At 41.8% G+C, this 17,643-nt stretch overlaps 1 protein-coding gene and 1 long non-coding RNA gene across 3 annotated transcripts in view; one reads left to right on the top strand and one right to left on the bottom strand.

Moving 5' to 3' along the window:
- The window catches only part of JCAD (junctional cadherin 5 associated), a 103,063-nt gene that overhangs the window by 28,678 nt on the left and 56,742 nt on the right, over positions 1 to 17,643 (top strand). The gene's annotated exons all lie outside the window — the stretch shown is intronic.
- Positions 1,240 to 16,019, bottom strand: LOC135964934 (uncharacterized). The gene is made up of 2 exons (XR_010577679.1): positions 15,490 to 16,019; positions 1,240 to 2,676 (listed from the first exon to the last, which is right to left on the bottom strand). It is a non-coding gene; the product is annotated as an uncharacterized lncRNA (long non-coding RNA).

The following is a 17,643-nucleotide window of genomic DNA, read 5'->3' as shown; positions in this document are numbered from 1 at the left end:
CACCCACCATCATGCCCAGCTAATTTTTGTATTTTTGTAGAGACAGCGTTTCACCATGTTAGCCACGCTAGTCTTGAACTGACCTCAGGTGATCCGCCCGCCTCGGCCTCCCAAAGTCCTGGGATTACAGGCGTGAGCCACTGTGCCTGGCCTCCTCCCAGACTTGACAATCAGATGCCACTTAGCCTCTTTGCCTGGGGTAGAGTTTATAAAAAAGTGGAGAGGAGTTTGGAGCAAGACTCTATCTCACTAGCAGGAATAAGGGTTCCCCTACCACAATTTGTGCTTATTTGGGAAGAGTCAGGATTCTCCTCACCCCAAGTCTCTGGACCCTGAGTCTAGAGTTCAGTATACTATATTTATTCCACTGTAACAGGTGACAGCAGGAGCTCTTTAGCAATAAATAAAAATCTACCAACACTAAGAAATCTGCTCTTCCTTTTAAAAAAAGAGAAAAATATCAGTAACCCTTTTAGAAAACTATTTCTGACTTCTCAGACTGATCTAACTTCTTTACTTAAAAAAGATATAGGAACATTTTCAAATCACATGCATCAGATTGGAAAGAGTTTGAATCCACAGTTTGAAAAGGCTTGGTGGACAGCCCCACCATTGTTTCATCCAGTGTATGTGCCCTGGGAAGTATTGCAGGATGTATAAGCATCCTTGCAGTATAAGCGAGGACTTTTGTTTGTTGGAACAAAGCATTGAACAACTTTTTTCATTAGTAGGATTAGATTTCCACCCAGGGTGGGTGGTAATTAATGATCAGGATTTGTGACATGGCTTTCAGCCTGCTGAATTCACTGCTGAAAATCCAAAGCTGAAGAAACTGGTGCACTCAAACACAGAACTTTCCATCTTCTATCAACTGACATCATCCTGTAGGCAGCTGCAAACCAAAGGAAGTAAGCTCTCAACGGGGTTGTCTAATGCAGCTCATTTCAAACTCAGTAGTAGTTTCTATCTTCTGCCCTGTCAGTGAATGCTCCCTTGGGGATAATGCCCTATATCGCTGACATGCTGGTTACATGAATTTGTCCACTAAGGGTGTGGAGGGGAAAAGTTCAATGTACAAAAGAGGCAGACAATGAGCAGACTTTGCTTCTAGATTTTTTTTTAAGATAGTTAATCAATAGTGTACTTTGTACATGTTCCTTTTTTGAGGAAAATCCTTTCTTTAAAAAAATAAATTTTTAATGTAATTGTTTTACATTTAATTTAAAGAATTAAAATTAATTTTAATTTTTGGTGATAGTTTAATGCTGACAAAAGTCTTAATTTCCCATTTTCCAGTGAGTTAACAGACATATACAGAGTTTTACAAATTTTGCCTACAACTCACCCAATTTGTCACATAATTTTGAATTTTAACATTTCAAAAGACTTCATTAAACAAATAGACTTTCTTGGGGAAGGACTGGATTGGTGTTTGACATTGGCTAAACAAACACTCGGCGATGTCGTAGATTCCCGCTACGCAGATGTGTAGGGCATCGTGCAGTTCATGGATTGGACATCACCTTAAACCCATGGGCACTATTACATAGAATAGGTAACTGAGTCATGGTGGATGCGAGAGATCAGGACTCTCTGCTCAGTTGCAAAGTGGTTGGAGGGCCACTTTTTTAGGCTCAACCCATCGCTCCCCATCTCCACTGCCCACCCCCACACATGATTCCCAGCATACATCGTTGGTCTTGAAACCAGTTCTCACTTTTTTGGCTCTCAACTCACATTGCCCCTCTCTGGGAAGCTCTTCCTTCATCCCATCATGTAAGGGCATCTCATCCTTGTCAAGGAGCTTTTCATGATCACACAACTTTCCTTCATCTCTGTCTTCTCAAAGCCTCTGCAAAACCTTTGCCTGTACTGCAATCCAGAATATCTTCTCTCTAGCTCGATGACAAATTTATTGGAAGCAGAAACCACGTATTTTATTTGTTACAGAATCTTTGAGCTAGAAGGAATCTTATGGTAAGAACGAACTTACCATAAGATGAATAAAAGATGAATGTAGAAATACTAGAGAAATGTAAAGACCAATTCAAGGTCACAAAATCATTTTACCTAAGCCTGCTTTTCCCCTGATGTCCCGATTTGAATCATACTGACACCCGGTGTATAAATCACACCAAAAGACAATCAAGTTACTCCTTTGAAATAGGGAAAAATATAACACCAAACCTGAGTTCATAAAGAAACCAAAAGATTAAAACAAGAAAGGTTATATAACTGAAAGAAAATAAACTGATGAATATCAGGATACCTACTGCTCTCATATCAGGATTGTTTCTTTATTTTATTAATGTGATGGCAAACCGGTTTGAAAACAGTGACTCTATAAACAAGATGAACTTAGATCGAGTGACTATGATTATTTCCGGAGTGCAAATAATTGCTAAATGTATTCATCAGCATGTTCCAGAGAAGCAGAACCAACAGGATGTGTGTGCGTGGGTGGATGGATGGATAGATAGATAGACAGATAGACAGATAGATAGACAGAGATTTGATTTATTATAAGAAATTGCTCATGCCATTATGGAGGCTGACAAGTTGCAAGATTTTCGGGGTGAGTTGAGAATTCTAAGACCCAGGAGAGCCAATGGTATACATTCCAATCTGATGGCAAGCAGGGTTGAGACCTAGAAGAGCCAGTGTTTCACTTTGAGTCTGAAGGTGGGAAAAAGTCAACATCCCAGTTAAAAGGCAGTCAGGCAGGAGGAATTCTCCCTTATTTAGGACAAGGTCAGTCTTTTTGTTCTATTGATTCCTCCAACAGATCGACTGAGGCCCCCACCCACATTAGGGAGGGTGATTTGCTGTACTCAAGTCTATCAATTTAAATGTTCAGCTCATCCAAAAAACAGCCTCACAGGAACACACAGAAGAATGTTTGACCAAATACCTGGGCTACCCCTTGATTTAGTAAGCTGACACATAAAATTAATCATCACACTGTATTTTATATGAAGTCAAATTTCTCTTTCTCACTTCTGAATAATAGTGAAGTTTTCAGATTCTATAAAATTTCTTTGCCTATTTGCATGTTTTCCTTCCTTCCTTCCTTCTCTTTCTTTCTTTCCCTCCCTCCCTCCCTCCCTCCCTCCCTCCCTCCCTCCCTTCCTTCCTTCCTTCCTTCCTTTTTCTCTCTCTCTCTTTCTTTCTTTCTTTCTTTTTTTCTTTCTTTCTTTCTTTCCTTTCTTTCTTTTTTTCTTTCTTTCTTTCTTTCTTTCCTTTCTTTCTTTCTTTTTTTCATTCACTCTGTCACCCAGGCTGGAGTGAAGTGACAAGATCATACCTCACTGCAGCCTTGAATTCCTGGGCTCAAGCTATCCTCCCACCTCAACTTCCTCAGTTGGGACTACAGGTGTGTACCACTATGCCCAGCTATTTGTATGTTTTTGTAGAGACGGGGTCTCACTATGTTGCCCAGGCTGGTCGGCAACTCATGGGCTTAAGTGATCCTTCTGTCTTGGCCTCTCAAACTTGTGGGATTACAAGCGTAAGTATCATGCCCAGCCACCTTTTCTTTCTTATGGCTTAAACACCTATGTTTCTGACTCGTGCCTGACTTGTGCGAGTGCTGATGGACAGAAGTTTCATTTCATTTCCATGTAAAACCATGAATTGCGTTACTTAAATACAGATTTGCTTATAGGCATTTTAGCTTAAATTTAGCTGTCTCTAGACCCTGTATACTGTGGTATACAAAGAACTCTGCTGTCTCTATTGAGTAGAACAGGACATCCGCAAATATATTTGTTTGCCCTGAGAACTGTTTGTGGTCATGCAACATGTTGTTTAAAGATCTTTTATCAAAACATTTTACTTAGTAGAGCCACAAGAACAAACACATACAGAAAATCTGACACAAGTGACTATTTATAGAACCATTCCTTTAGAAAAGGACTGCTGAGCATTTGACGGAGGTGGTAGAAAGGATAAAGGAGAGGAGACTTGACTCCAGCTTCTGCTCTGACTCTAAATAGTTGTCTGACCTTGGACAAATCATTGTGTCATCTCTAGTGATTTCTCTGGCTCTAGAAAACACTACTTCTATAAAATTAGAGATTATTTTTTCCTTCTTCTCATGGTTAAGAAAAAAATGAAAGATTACACAAATGGAGATAGGAAAACTATGTGTATTTGGAAAACTCTGGAAATTTGCACCATTTAATTCCAAATCAATTATATCACCTTTTTTGTTTTTGTATTTTTGTTTGTTTGTTTTTTGAGATGGAATCTTGCTCTGTTGCCAGGCTGGAGTGCAGTGGTGCAATCTCGGCTTGTTGCAACCTCTGCCTCCCAGGTTCAAGTGATTCTCCTGTTCTCCTGCCTCAGCCTCTTGAGTGGCTGGGAGTACAGGCGCCTGTCACCACTCTTAGCTTTTTTTTTTTTTTTTAAGACAGAGTTTCGCTCTTGTTGCCCAGACTGAAGTACAATGGCGTGATCTTGGCTCACCACAACCTCCACCTCCCGGGTTCAAGCGATTCTCCTGCCTCAGCCTCCCAAGTACCTGAGATTACAGGCATGCACCACCACACCAGGCTAATTTTGTGTTTTTAGTAGAGACGGTGTTTCTCCATGTTGGTCAGGCTGGTCTCAAACTCCTGACCTCAGGTGATCCACCCACCTCAGCCTCCCAAAGTGCTGGGATTACAGGTATGAGCCACCATGCCTGGCCTAATTTTTGTATTTTTAGTAGAGAGGGGTTTCACCATGTTGGCTAGCATGGTCTTGATCTTTTGACCTAGTGATCTGCTTGCCTCGGCCTCTAAAAGTGCTGGGATTACAGGCGTGAGCCACCGTGCCCAGCCCATATCATCTTTTAAAATATACTTTCAATTAGGTTTTGTGTTGTTTGCTTACAGAATAATATGAATTTTTATTTTATTTTATTTTTTGCACTTTGTGAGTTGTCACAGTTTTCCCATGCCAATTTTTTTTACAAAATAATCCATAACCTAAAGTATTAGATTAAGTGAGAGCTTTTCTTAGTGCTACCTGAGAACTAACTCTATTTTTCATCCTACGGGAAGCTGGATTTGACAGCTAATGGATCTGTTTTGTTCTAAAACTACCATCTGTTCCAAGGCACTTTTTAAGGTTTTAATCATCACCATTATGTGTGAGATATAAATATATATTCATAATAATTCATTTGAAAGAAAAAGGTAAAAGCACAATTACACTTAGACGTAAAAGATATATTTAAACAAATGTAGCTCAGTTTAGATACCAGCAAATGAGGAAATTTAATGTACCCACTGACCCTCTAGCTATAAACACATTTGATATCTCTAAACACTAAAAGACGTTCTTAGTGCAACAGAATTGTAGGCAATACTGGAGGTTATAATACTACACACAGCTTCCAAACAAGTGTCTACTAATTTCAGGAGTGCTACGCAGCAGAAGTGAGTGATCCCTTTAGAGGCAGCTCTCAGGTACACAGATTTCTTTTCTAGGCAGCGACATGTCGGTACTGCTGCTGTACCTGCTAGCATTTAAATCTTCGGCTCAGGGGGCCAGGTGCAGTGGCTCAACCTGTAATCCCAGCACTTTGGGAGGCTGAGGTGAGTGGATCACTTAAGGCCAAGAGTTCGAGACCAGCCTGGCCAACATGGCGAAACCCCAGCTCTACTAAAAATACAAAAATTAGCCAGGTGTGGTGGCATGTGCCTGTAGACCCAGCTACTCAGGAGATTGAGGCAAGAGAATCGCTTGAACCAGGGAGGCAGAGATTGCAGTGAGCACAGATCGTGCCACTGCACTCCAGCCTGGGTGACAGAGCAAGACTGTCTCAAAAATAAAATGAAAATAAAATAAAAAACAAATGTTGGGCTCAGATTCAGCTCTATGCCTTCACTTACCCAACTTATTCATTCAACCCTTCCTCCAATTCTGTCATTCAATTAAGTCTTCCAAGATAAATTGACCAAAATAGTTCAAACCGGGTTTTTGCCCTTTGTAACCAAAGAAATTCCAGACTGATGTATAACATATCAAAATATAGCTGCCCTTTGTTCTACTCCTTTACCTTTCATGCTCTAGCCAATCTGTTAAAATAATCCATGGTACAAATTCACTAGGTATCAATAATGTCTTATCCCTTCCAGGTAACACAGATGCCTTTTAAGCTTAACTTCAGGAGGCATTTGCCTTCATCTGGGAAACTCCAGGTGGTCAGTAGTAAGGAGATTTGGGGCAGAGAAAAGGTATGTTCCATTGCTCTTTAGAGATTTTGGTATAAGTACACCTGGTGCGAGTCTAAAATAGAGCTGCTTTGGTGAGAAGAGAGAATCTGTTTTCCTCTTTCCCTAAACTGAGAACAAGTCATGAAAGAGGCTTCGGGGGCCATCTGGGTAGCAAACATCATGGACAAGAAGATGCTGTTTGACCATAAGAGGGCAGTTCCTGGAAAGCATGCAGTATGTGCAGGCCCATGGTTTAATGCTGGGGGGATAGCTCCCGGACTTGGGTTGAATAGGGGCACAGGAGTGGGTAGTAAGGGGATCATTCCAGAGGGGAAATGGCTGGTAGAAAGACTGATGGGGCAGGGGGCCTGGCTCAGTGGCCTGCAGAGTAGTGAGGTTGGGGGCTGTCCTACTGACTGGGGGTGAGTTAATGAATCATGAGATTGGGAACTTAAATGTAGGAAGCATGTGATACAGGCATTTGAATTCGACAGTGGCTTGAACATAGATTCGTCAATGGAGAAATGTCATGATTGAAATGGGATTTATGTCAGATTGCTTTCTAGGCTGTGTAGGAAATCTAACTCTGTAGAGTAAGGCCAACGGAAGAGCCCCAGACATAAGACTAGTGCCAAAATTGCAGGGATATATTGGAAGGGATGGGTCAAGAGGATACAAATACAGGACTCAGAGATGACTCACTATTGGGGAAAGAGAGAGAAGGGCGGGATAGAAGTTGACTCAAAGTCATAAGCCTCAGGAACTGAGAGGCGAGTTCTCTCAGTGTTGCTGTTTGAATATGGGAAGGAGGGAACAGGGATTAAGAGAACTCAACACTAAATATTTAAGAAAAAAGATTCAAGTGGTGCTTTGAAACTTGGTAGTTCTTCTAAGATGAGAATTCCAAAAGGGAAAAGGAACTTTTAATTTTTTTCCCTCACTCACTGACTATTCAACAAAACCACTGGGCAGGAATTGGGTCTCCCTGGCCTTCCTCTAGGAAATATCTAAACTACTCAACTCAAGTAGCTCAGTCAGGAAACTATCTTATAGGAGTTTTTTTCTGCCAAGAGACTTATGTAGATATTCTTTATCATTCTTGCTCTCTCTGTGGGAAGAGGGGTTGTTTGAAAAATTAAGTAAATGATGAATAATGATGATTAGGAACAATTGTAAAAGCAAATAAGGCCTGACCTAAATTATTTTTATAACATATTCTCATGATCTGCAGAAACCATTCTAAGTTTTAGGCAAGGGAGAAAAATGTGAAGTCCAATTGTCTGGTTTTCCTAAGTGTGGAGTTAGGTATGAATGTATCAGGCCCATCAATTATAGTTGTGATACACAGCCTCTGAAAGAAAAGAAATTATCTTTCCCACTGCCCTCTATTCTTTCAGTAGGAGTAGCCATGTTGTGTGTCATGTGACCAAGCCCCCTCAGCTGATCAGAGCCTGGTGAATCAGCTGACCCAAGGGCAACCAATCCATGACCAGGAACCAGGAAGAGGTTTGCAAAGAAGGTCTGCCTAGACAGGGGCGATGGTGATTAAGTAGACCAATCAAATTATTTCTCTTGGAAATTTTTATTCTTAAAACTCAATAGAGTCCATCTGAAAAAGTAACATCTCCATCACTTCAAAGTTCACTTCTACCTTTTTGATCTTTGTTGCCAATTCACCAGAAGCCCCTGTGATGATTACTATTCTTGACCTACTAACAAGTTCCCCCAGATTTCTAGGCTGGCATTACCAGCAGAGGTGGGTTTCCCTGCTGTTGGCTGGAATAGTCTCACTAAAGTCTGAGCACTAGAGCCTAGAGCCAGATTTGTGGGACACTTACCTACCTACCTTCACAGCACCCAGCTTCAAGGGCACACAAAGAAGACCAGTGTGGCACATGACCTTCTTTTACCAGCATGTACTTGGGAAGGCCAGCCACAACCTTTCTCTCCTGAATGTTGCCAGCATCAGTCCCAGAATCAGGGGCACCATCCTCCTAACTGTCATCAGAGAGATGCCTGCTGCAGCTCGGATACATCTACTTCAAAAAAGGAGTGTACGATTGTCCTGTGACTTTTTATGTCAGTAGTGTAAAGGGGACCTGTTGCCGTTAGCTGATCATTAGAGAAGCGACTCGTTCAAGATGCAGCTCTTTCTATCACAGGTATAATTTCATGGTCTTGCTGTCAGATCAGAACAATCATTGTTATCCTCAAAAGCAGTGAGCCCCACAATGGACGCTTTTGTCCAGCCATTCAGCCATTAGAGCAGCTACTTCAACTACCTTCACAGGCTTGATGGGTGAATTGCCTGCTTTGCACTAAATGGCAGTTCTCTGATGCTAGTGTATTAAAGAAAAAGAAAGGAAGAAAGAAAAAGAAAGAAACGCTTCATCCTGCCCCAGAGAGAGTGCAAAGTGCCTTTCTTGATTCAGCCGTTTGCCTTCCTTCAATTCCAATCAGTCTGTGCTGTGTGGTATGACAGTGACAAGGTGAAATCCCTGCTGAGCAGCTCTGAAATCTGTGAAGAAATAGGCTTCACACACACATTGTTTGGTTGACCAAGAGAAGCTACTGGAATTTCAGAGGAAAAGCCATACCTATCTTTAGTAACTAAATTAGAAAAAGTATGTAACGCAAATAAAAACTACAATGAGATACCACTTCATACCCATTAGGATGGCTGTGTAAAAAACAAAACAACCACAAATGTTGGCAGGGATGTGGAGAAACTGGAACCCTCCCTTCACTGCTGGTGGGAATGTGAAATGATACAGTCCTTATGGAAAACAGTTTGCCAGTTCCTCAAAAAGTTAAACTTGAATTGGCATATGATCCAGCCATTCTACTTCTAGGTATATAGCCCAAAGAACTGAAAATAGTGACTCAAACAGATATTTGTGCACCAGTGTTCATAGCAGCATTATTCACAATGGCCAAAGGTGGAAAAAACTTTTTCCAACAATAGATAAATGGATAAATGTCATATATGTACCATTGAAGATTATTCAGCCTTACAAAGGAGTGAATTCTGTGTGTTGCAACATGAATGAACCTTGAAAACATGCTAAGTGAAATAAGCCAGACATAAAATGAGAAATATTATATGATACCACTTGTCTGAGGTATCCAGAAGAGGTATGTTTGTAAATGGAAAATGGAGTAGAGGTTATCAGGAGCTGAAGGGAATGGGGAGTTATTATTTAATGAATACAGTTTCTGTTTGGGATGATACAAAGTTTCTGGAAATGAATAGTGGTGATGGTTGTACACCATTAATGTACTTACTGCCACTGAAATGTATACTTTAAATGGTTAAACAAAAGTACAGAAAGGTCAGGCATGGTGGTATGCACCTGTAGTCCCAGATACTCGGGAGGCTGAGGCAGGAGAATCACTTGAACCCAGGAGGAGGAGGCTGCAGTGAGCTGAGATTGCACCAGTGCACTCCAGCCTGGGCAACAGCACGAGACTCCATCTCAAAAAGCAAACAACAAAAAAGGATAGAAAGGTCAATTCTATTTGATTCTATTTGCTCAATTCCTTGCCAGGAGCTTAGGCATCCCTGTTCCCAATACCGTCTTCTGGCCAGGGGTTTGTAAATACATTACCTTGCACCCAAGAAGACTAGACACTCGGACTCTGTGAAGCTGTTTTCGCTGATGCTGTGACCCTGGGAGGCAGGTTTCAGTGGCCCACCCAGGCTGCCTTGCAGAGGCATTAATATACGCTGCAATACCAAATGTCTTCATACGTGTTTCCAAGTTCAATCAAATATGTGTCCATTTTTCTGCCTTCCCTTCTGGGCAAGTGAGTTCTGCTGGGGAATGTGCCTTCTCCACTTGCCGAGAATTCCTTTTAAAATGAGTAAAACGTGGGCCTGAGCAATTCAGCCCTCCTAGCTGGTTTGTACCAGCTTAGAGTATGTCTTTTGTTTCTTTCTACCCTTGACAAGCATGATGGCTTTGCTTTCATGCTGACTTTCATTCCTGTGAAGTTGAAGGTAACAGGCTGTCTGCTGGTGCCACCACAGCCGAGTTTTATTTTAAACTCTAATGGATAGCAATGCCATATACCCACATGTGTCCTTACATATTGTTCTAGCTGCATATAGATAATCCTTCCTAATTTCACTTACAACTTAAAAAGGGGTAGCCAAACAGCCCTGGGACACCGCCCCTTTTTGAAAAGGGAAGCCCTGTTTCTCTGTCTGGCTGAGTGTGACCCCCAGGCTTGGGGGATTAAGATACTGAAAATCTTGAGGGATAATCCTAGTTCAAAGAAACATAAAATAAGAAAAAAAAAAAAGACAATGAAAATCAATTTCACCTGTGGTTTCTACAATCAGCAAACGCTTGTACATTGTAACGATTTTGATCAAATAAAAACTTTGATGTTCTAAAATAACTGTCAGATTTCTGTATAGGTACTAAATGCTCAAAAATTCCCTGTTGGCTGGGCACAGTGGCTCACGCCTGTAATCCCAGCACTTTGGAAGGCCGAGGCAGGTGGATCACCTGAGGTCAGGAGTTTGAGACCAGCCTGGCCAACATGATGAAACCCTGTCTCTACTAAAAATACAAAAACAATTAGCTGGGTGTGGTAGTGGGTGCCTGTAATCCCAGCTACTCAGGAGGCTGAGGCAGGAGAATTGCTTAAACCCAGGAGGTGGAGGTTGCAGTGAGCCTAGATCATGCCTTTGCACTCCAGCTTGGGTGACAGAGTGAGACTCTGTCTCAAAAAAAAAAAAAAAAGTCCTTGTTTGAACCATATTTGCAAGTTGGAAGTAAAACCACATATGCCTCAGGAAGCATCAGGCTAACTCCGTTTGTCATTTTAGTCTAGATGATTCAGAACAAATGACAATGCTTGGAAATAGTGCTATAATATGGTGAGGATACAGCTGTGTCAAGCAAACGGAGTAGACCCAAATGCATGGGAGGTCCTTTGCTTTTCACCCTCATTCTTCCGAGGGACTTCTTCCTCCCTTTCATGGATATCAGCAAAACAAGAACAACCCTCCCTCATTTCAAATGCATTTTTCCCCTTCCTGCTCACATCACATTTTTCTAGTGCATTGCTTCAGAATCTGACAGCGTGAATTCTGACAGGTTGGCATCTGTTGGTGTTTGATGTTTGGCATTTCTGATGTGATACTGGCTTCATTTTATACAAGAATTTGTATTCAGCGTGGATGTAGCTTCCCAGGGTGGGTTAAAAAAGGGTAGGGCTTTGGACTGAAATCTAACAGTGGGAGGAAACCTTGGGTACACCAGCTCTTTAGCTGACTGTTAGCCCATTTATTAAATAGCAATTATCCTGTATCATTGGTACCAATGTGAATATTAAATCAATTGGGCCATTCCACAGAGTTGGACTAAAGCTACATGAAATGTCACCAGACCTACAGGTTGAATGAGAAGAGCATGTTGTTCCTAAATAACCCAACTAAACACATGTTGGAAGCAACTTGTAAGCTTATATGGGATGAACTTCCTCATAATGTCAAAGGGGAACTAGGATTGTATTGGATCCTCCATTCCTAAAGCTCATTTATTCTCTTCAGAAAGTAGGATAACTCCATAGTCTTTCATTTAGATTCCAAGGCCTTTTTCTTCATAGAAGAATAAGACGTTTCCTAGAATTCTACATATATTTCTAGATTGTGCAATCATAATTTAAACAAAATAATTAAACCCTTCAAAAACAAGTCTGGCCTGGCCTAGTGGCTCATACCTGTAATCCCAACACTTTGGGAGGCTGAGACAGGAGGATCACTTGAGACCAGGGTTGAAGATCAGCCTGGGCAACATAGTGAGACCCTGCCTATACAAAAATTTAAAAATTAGCCATATGTGGCAGCATGTGCCTGTAGTCCTAGCAACTCTGGAGGCTGAGACAAGAGGATCGCTTGAGCCCAGGAGGTTGAGGCTGCAGTGAGCTAAGATGGTGCCACCGCAGTCCAGCTTGGGTAACAGAGGGAGACCTTGTCTCTTATAAAAACAAAAAACAGTAGTATAACATGGGGGATGGAAAGGAGGTATTCCTTCCTATATCAGAAAGCAGTCCTGTGTGGGATGGTGGCCATGCCATAGGAAACACAGGCCTCATGGTCTCCTCTACCACTACCTACCTCTGAGGAGTATAACCACGTCTTCCAGACCCTTTTTAATTCTCCTTTCATCTACAGCCCTACCACACTGAAAGCACTCAATCTCCTCTGAATTCTCCTCCCATGAGGGGATCGCTGGCAGCTGGAGGTGAGCACAGCTGCAGGTCCTGTTGTCTCGGCCTAGAAGTCGTCATTGTGTGTTTAGGTGGGTGCAGAGCTGTGCACATTAGCACCAACCCTCATGACTCCCGATCTGTGAGGGGGATATTATCAGCTTGGCAACATATGGAAGCCAGGCCCGGATAGCTAGGTTGGCTGAGGATTTGAAATCACTGAATCTTTCAGTGAGTTTATAATATGGTCCCATTCCTCTCTGCTTGGCCAGTTGCCTGCTTGGCATCCTCCAATTAAACTTGGAAGAAGTGGTGAAAGGAAGTGAAGTAATGTCTTAGCCACAGGTACAATGTGTGTCAATATCCAATGGAGGAGATGTAAATGTATCCTATATGCCTCAAAGAATACTCCGAATTTACCATCAGAGGGATATTTTGTCCATAGCATTTTTGCCAAGATTTCCAACACCAAGACTAGTCTTCTAAACTGTAAAAGCCAGCTTTTACTGCCCTCTTCACACACAGGTGTCACACACACATGCACATATGCACGCACATGCACTCACAGCCATATGCTCAGATTAAGCTCACATTTCCCGTTACATAAGAATCTTCTCATTAAAGTGTTATCTTGCAGTCTTGTGCTATCTGGGTTCCCTGGCAGAATGGAAGTAGCTCTAAATACCCTGCCTTTTAGGAAATCTTGACCAAACACTTTATGTATTTCAATAGTTTTAAGAAGTCTAAATGCTTTGTTTTAACCTGAAAATGCACATACTATTTGCAGTACTATTACAGAAGGAAGTGGGGCGGGGGGGAGGGAGGGAAGGAAGGAAGGAAGGAAGGAAGGAAGGAAGGAAGGAAGGAAGGAAGGAAGGAAGGGACAATCTTGCTATCCTGTCCATTGCAAATGCTAAATGGAATGGTCCTTCTAAAATTTCTTAATCACCTTCCATCTCTGTAATATTTTTTCCACAAAAAGTAAATGAATATAGAAATAGTAACCCTCCATGTTCTCAGTAAATGAGGGAACAGCTCATTAGTTCTATTTAGTCCCCAGAAATGGAAGCCACCTCCCGTTTGTAGAGTACCATGATGTTCTCCAGGTGCTTTGCGTTTCTCTCATTCATTCTCACACAAACTTCATGGAGGGGGCAGCATAAGAACAGCTAATGCTTATAGAATGTTGGCTCTGTACTAAACGGTTTCACCAAACATCTAATTCTCATAACCAGACTGTGGATCATTATCATGTAAGGAACTGAGGCTGAGACATGAGGTCATTTGCTTGAAGACACACAATGAATGGCAGCATTGAGATCCAACGCAAATCTGTCTGACCCCAAAGCCTACGTACTTCTTCCTCTTCCGGGTTATGTTACCTCCTGATAAACAGGGAAATTGGGAAGCACTTTACTGTGAATACATTCAGCTCCCCAAATGGGGCCATCAATCACTTTGTAGTTCTTGAGATCTACAGGGCGAGTGACCAGGTGTTCCCAAGAGAACCTGTCCCTGTAAAGTGAATGTTAGTTAGTACTGGTCATGCCCCATGGCTCTCAAACTTTGGTGCACACTAGAATCAAAGAAATTGTGGCTGGGTGCGGTGGTTCACGCCTGTAATCCCAGCACTTCAGGAGACCGAGGTGGACACAGGAGTTCGAAATCAGCCTGGTCAATATAGTGAAACCCTGTCTCTACTAAAAATACAAAAACTAGCCAGGTGTGGTGGCAGGCACCTGTAATCTCATCTACTCGGAGGCTGAGGCAGGAGAATCTCTTGGAGGCGAAGGTTGCAGTGAGCTGAGATCATGCCATTGCACTCCAGCCTGGTCGGCAGAGAGACTCTGTCTCAAAAAAAAAACCCCAGAAATTGTTTAAGATTTGTGAGCCCTACCTCTAGCTTCCTAACCAATAATAACAGCCAACCAGTACTTCTTTTTCTTTTCAAATGATCCATAAATTTACTGATTTATAATTTCATAGATTCAGACTATGACATTTCCAGTCTTAGTTTATTTTGTGAGTAACCATTGTCATCAGATGTCTTCTATTAAAAACTTGCAATCTGGTGTGATGAATGAGATCTTTATGGATATACAAATGCTGCAGGAAGGCATAGACTTATATTGAGATACAGTAGACGTAGTGTCTAATAGAGCATAGAACATAAGATAAATCATGTAATCTGGAAAATGGGGATGTTACGTAAATACACATTACTGAAGAACAGAGAGTGTTAATTACGAACTAAAGGAATTTCATGGCCTCTCATCTTTTTCTTTCATTTCTTAGCTTCAGATGGCTTCTAATTTACATGCCTCTAATTTACATCCCTCTCCCCTCCTCCCTTCTTCCCGGCCCTGCCCTGCCCTTCCTTCTTTCCTTCCTTCCAGAATAGTATTACAAACAGCACGTGCCTTTTCAGGTTTTCTAAAAAAGCATTTAGACTTAAAACTATTGAAATACCATAAAGTGTTCCGTCAAGATTTCCTGAGGTTAGGATTATAATCTCAGGTGAAGAGTTTTGAATGAACGGAGCTTATAATATTAACCTCTGTTCACCTGCCTTTATGAGGAAGAGGAGCATATTTTGTTTTCCCAAAGCGATAATGTATTAGTGTCAGAATTCCTTTTTATTGTGTTCATATCAATGTAGTTAGTGTTTCAAATCTACATGTAAAAAACTTGTCTTTTAACTTTACTTATTTATTTATTTATTTATTTTTGAGACAGAACCTCACTCTGTCTCCCAGGCTGGAGTTCAGTGGCGCGACCTCGGCTCACTGCAACCTCTGCCCCCCAGGTTCAAGCAATTCTCCTGCCTCAGCCTCTAGAGTAGCTGGACTAATTTTTGTACTTTTAGTAGAGACTGGATTTCACCATGTTGTCTAGGCTGGTCGCTAACTCCTGACCTTAGCTGATCTGCCCACCTCGGCCTCCCAAAGTGCTGGGAATACAGCTGTGAGCCACGGCACCTGGCCTTAACTTTTAAGTATATTTTCTTAAACATAGTCATTAGGCCCTTAAAATTGTACATCACATGGCTTGAAATCAGATTTACCATCCTGCAATGACTTCAGCATTAGAAGATTTTTGTCCTCACAGTCCGCAGTCTGTCACCATTTCCAGAGGTTCCCGCGTGCTAGTGCCTCGTTGATACTACACTTCACTGGGAAGGGAGCCGGGAAAAGTAAAAACAACAATAATGATAATATTAGGACAATTTGTCATGTGAGGTCACAGCAAATAATTAGAAGAACTAGGAAATGTTCTTCTACATTTTTATTAATACTTTAGGTCGGGGCGTGGTGGGTCATGCCTGTAATTCCAGCACTTTGGAAGGCCGAGGCAAATGGATCACTTGAGGCCAGGAGTTCAAGACGAGCCTGGCTAATTATGGTGAAACCTGATCTCTACTAAAAACACAAAAATTAGCCAGACATGGTGGCGCATGCCTGTAATCCCAGCTACTCGGGAGGCTGAGGCAGGATAATTGCGTGAACTTAGGAGGGGGAGGTTGCAGTGATCCCAGATCGCGCCACTGCACTTCAGCCTAGGCGATTTTTTTGAGACTCCGTCTCAAAAAAAAAAAAAAAACTGTATTAATACTTTAATATATAAAATCCACCATAACCCCATATTTAGATGTGCCTACTGATAAACAGGCCCCTGGAAAATAAATAGGTAGCCCCTGACCCCAAATAAGGTAGTACTGCTTTAAAAAAGGTATTGATTTTGTTTCTGAATAGCGTCTGTTCCAAGATGTATAAAACTATGGCTCCGGCATATGCTGTAGCTGCAGGGAAAAAAACTTGGGGTGGATTTAATGCTACATCTGTGACCAGTTAGTTATAGCAACCTACAGGTATTTGGTGGTTTCAACAAAAGTTCTAATACACATTCCAGGCATCCAGAACTATATGGAAGACTGTAAAAAGATGCGGACAAATAATTCATACATCCACTAATTTGAGACAACTAAAAAGTGCACGTAGTTCCCTGCTGACTTGAAAGTAGTGCTCAATTCATTCTTTTACAAGGAAGTTGCTGTGGGTACCCACGCAAGAATGGAGCCTCTAGGGATGGCAAGTGCAGATGACACAGGACATCCTGCTGGATCTTATCAGCGCCGACTGGGAAAAATGCATTAAATTAGCAGGGCAGGGCGGGAGGGGGTGGGAGAAAGGAAACATTGCAACAGTTACCAGGGCCTCAGAGACACTGACCAATTGTTCCAGCTAGATAAGACACTGGCTTTGGACTTTCACAGTTATTTTTCAACTGTGGCTGATAAGCTGACTTTCATTTGATTTATTTTCTTTTCTCGGACTTGTATTTCATGTTTACGGGTGGCCTTCCTACAAACCACTAATTATCCTCTGTAGTCGCTCTTATTTGCACAGTTTGATTGATTTGCTTTAGAAGTTTTGATTTTTGTGGGATTAAACAAAACACACAAATAGCATGCCATCTGCTTGATATACATGTCATTCAGGTCCATAAGAGGCTAACCAATGAGTTTTGGGATGGTTAGCTGGGTTTAAGTTAGAACACAGAAAAAGCAGAAATAAAACTCCCAACAGATTTAAAACAAATTGACAAAGAATTCAAGAGAGCCTAGACATTTTCTAACATTTTCTGGCTATTTTCTTTTTCTTCAGACAGGGTCTCACTCTGTTGCCCAGGTTGGAGTGCATTGGTGCAATCACAGCTCACTGCAACCTTGACATCCCAGGCTCAAGCAATCCTCCTTCCTTGGCCTCTTGAGTAGCTGGGACTACAGGTGCATGCCACCATGCCTATAGGCACGTCTAAATATGGGGTTGTGGTGGATTTTATATATTAAAGAATTAATACAGTGTAGCTGGGACTACAGGTGCATGCCACCATGCCTATAGGCACGTCTAAATATGGGGTTGTGGTGGATTTTATATATTAAAGAATTAATACAGTGTTTTTGGGGGGTTTTTCTAGTTGTTGTTTATTTGAGACAGAGTCTCACTCTATCGCCCAGGCTGGAGTGCAGTGGTGTGATCTCAGCTCATGGCAACCTCTGACTCCCGGGTTGAAGCCATTCTCCTGCCTCAGAATTAACAGTGGCTAATTTTTTTTTTTTTTTTTTGTAAATTTTCTGTAGAGATGGGGGTTTTGCTATGTTGCCCAGACTGGTCTCGAACTCCTGGGCTCAAGCAATCCTCCTGCCTCATCCTCCCAA

The sequence above is a fragment of the Macaca fascicularis genome, chromosome 9 (assembly GCF_037993035.2).
Source record: "Macaca fascicularis isolate 582-1 chromosome 9, T2T-MFA8v1.1".
Lineage (NCBI taxonomy): Eukaryota > Metazoa > Chordata > Mammalia > Primates > Cercopithecidae > Macaca > Macaca fascicularis.
This window is presented reverse-complemented; position numbering and strand designations above follow the sequence as displayed.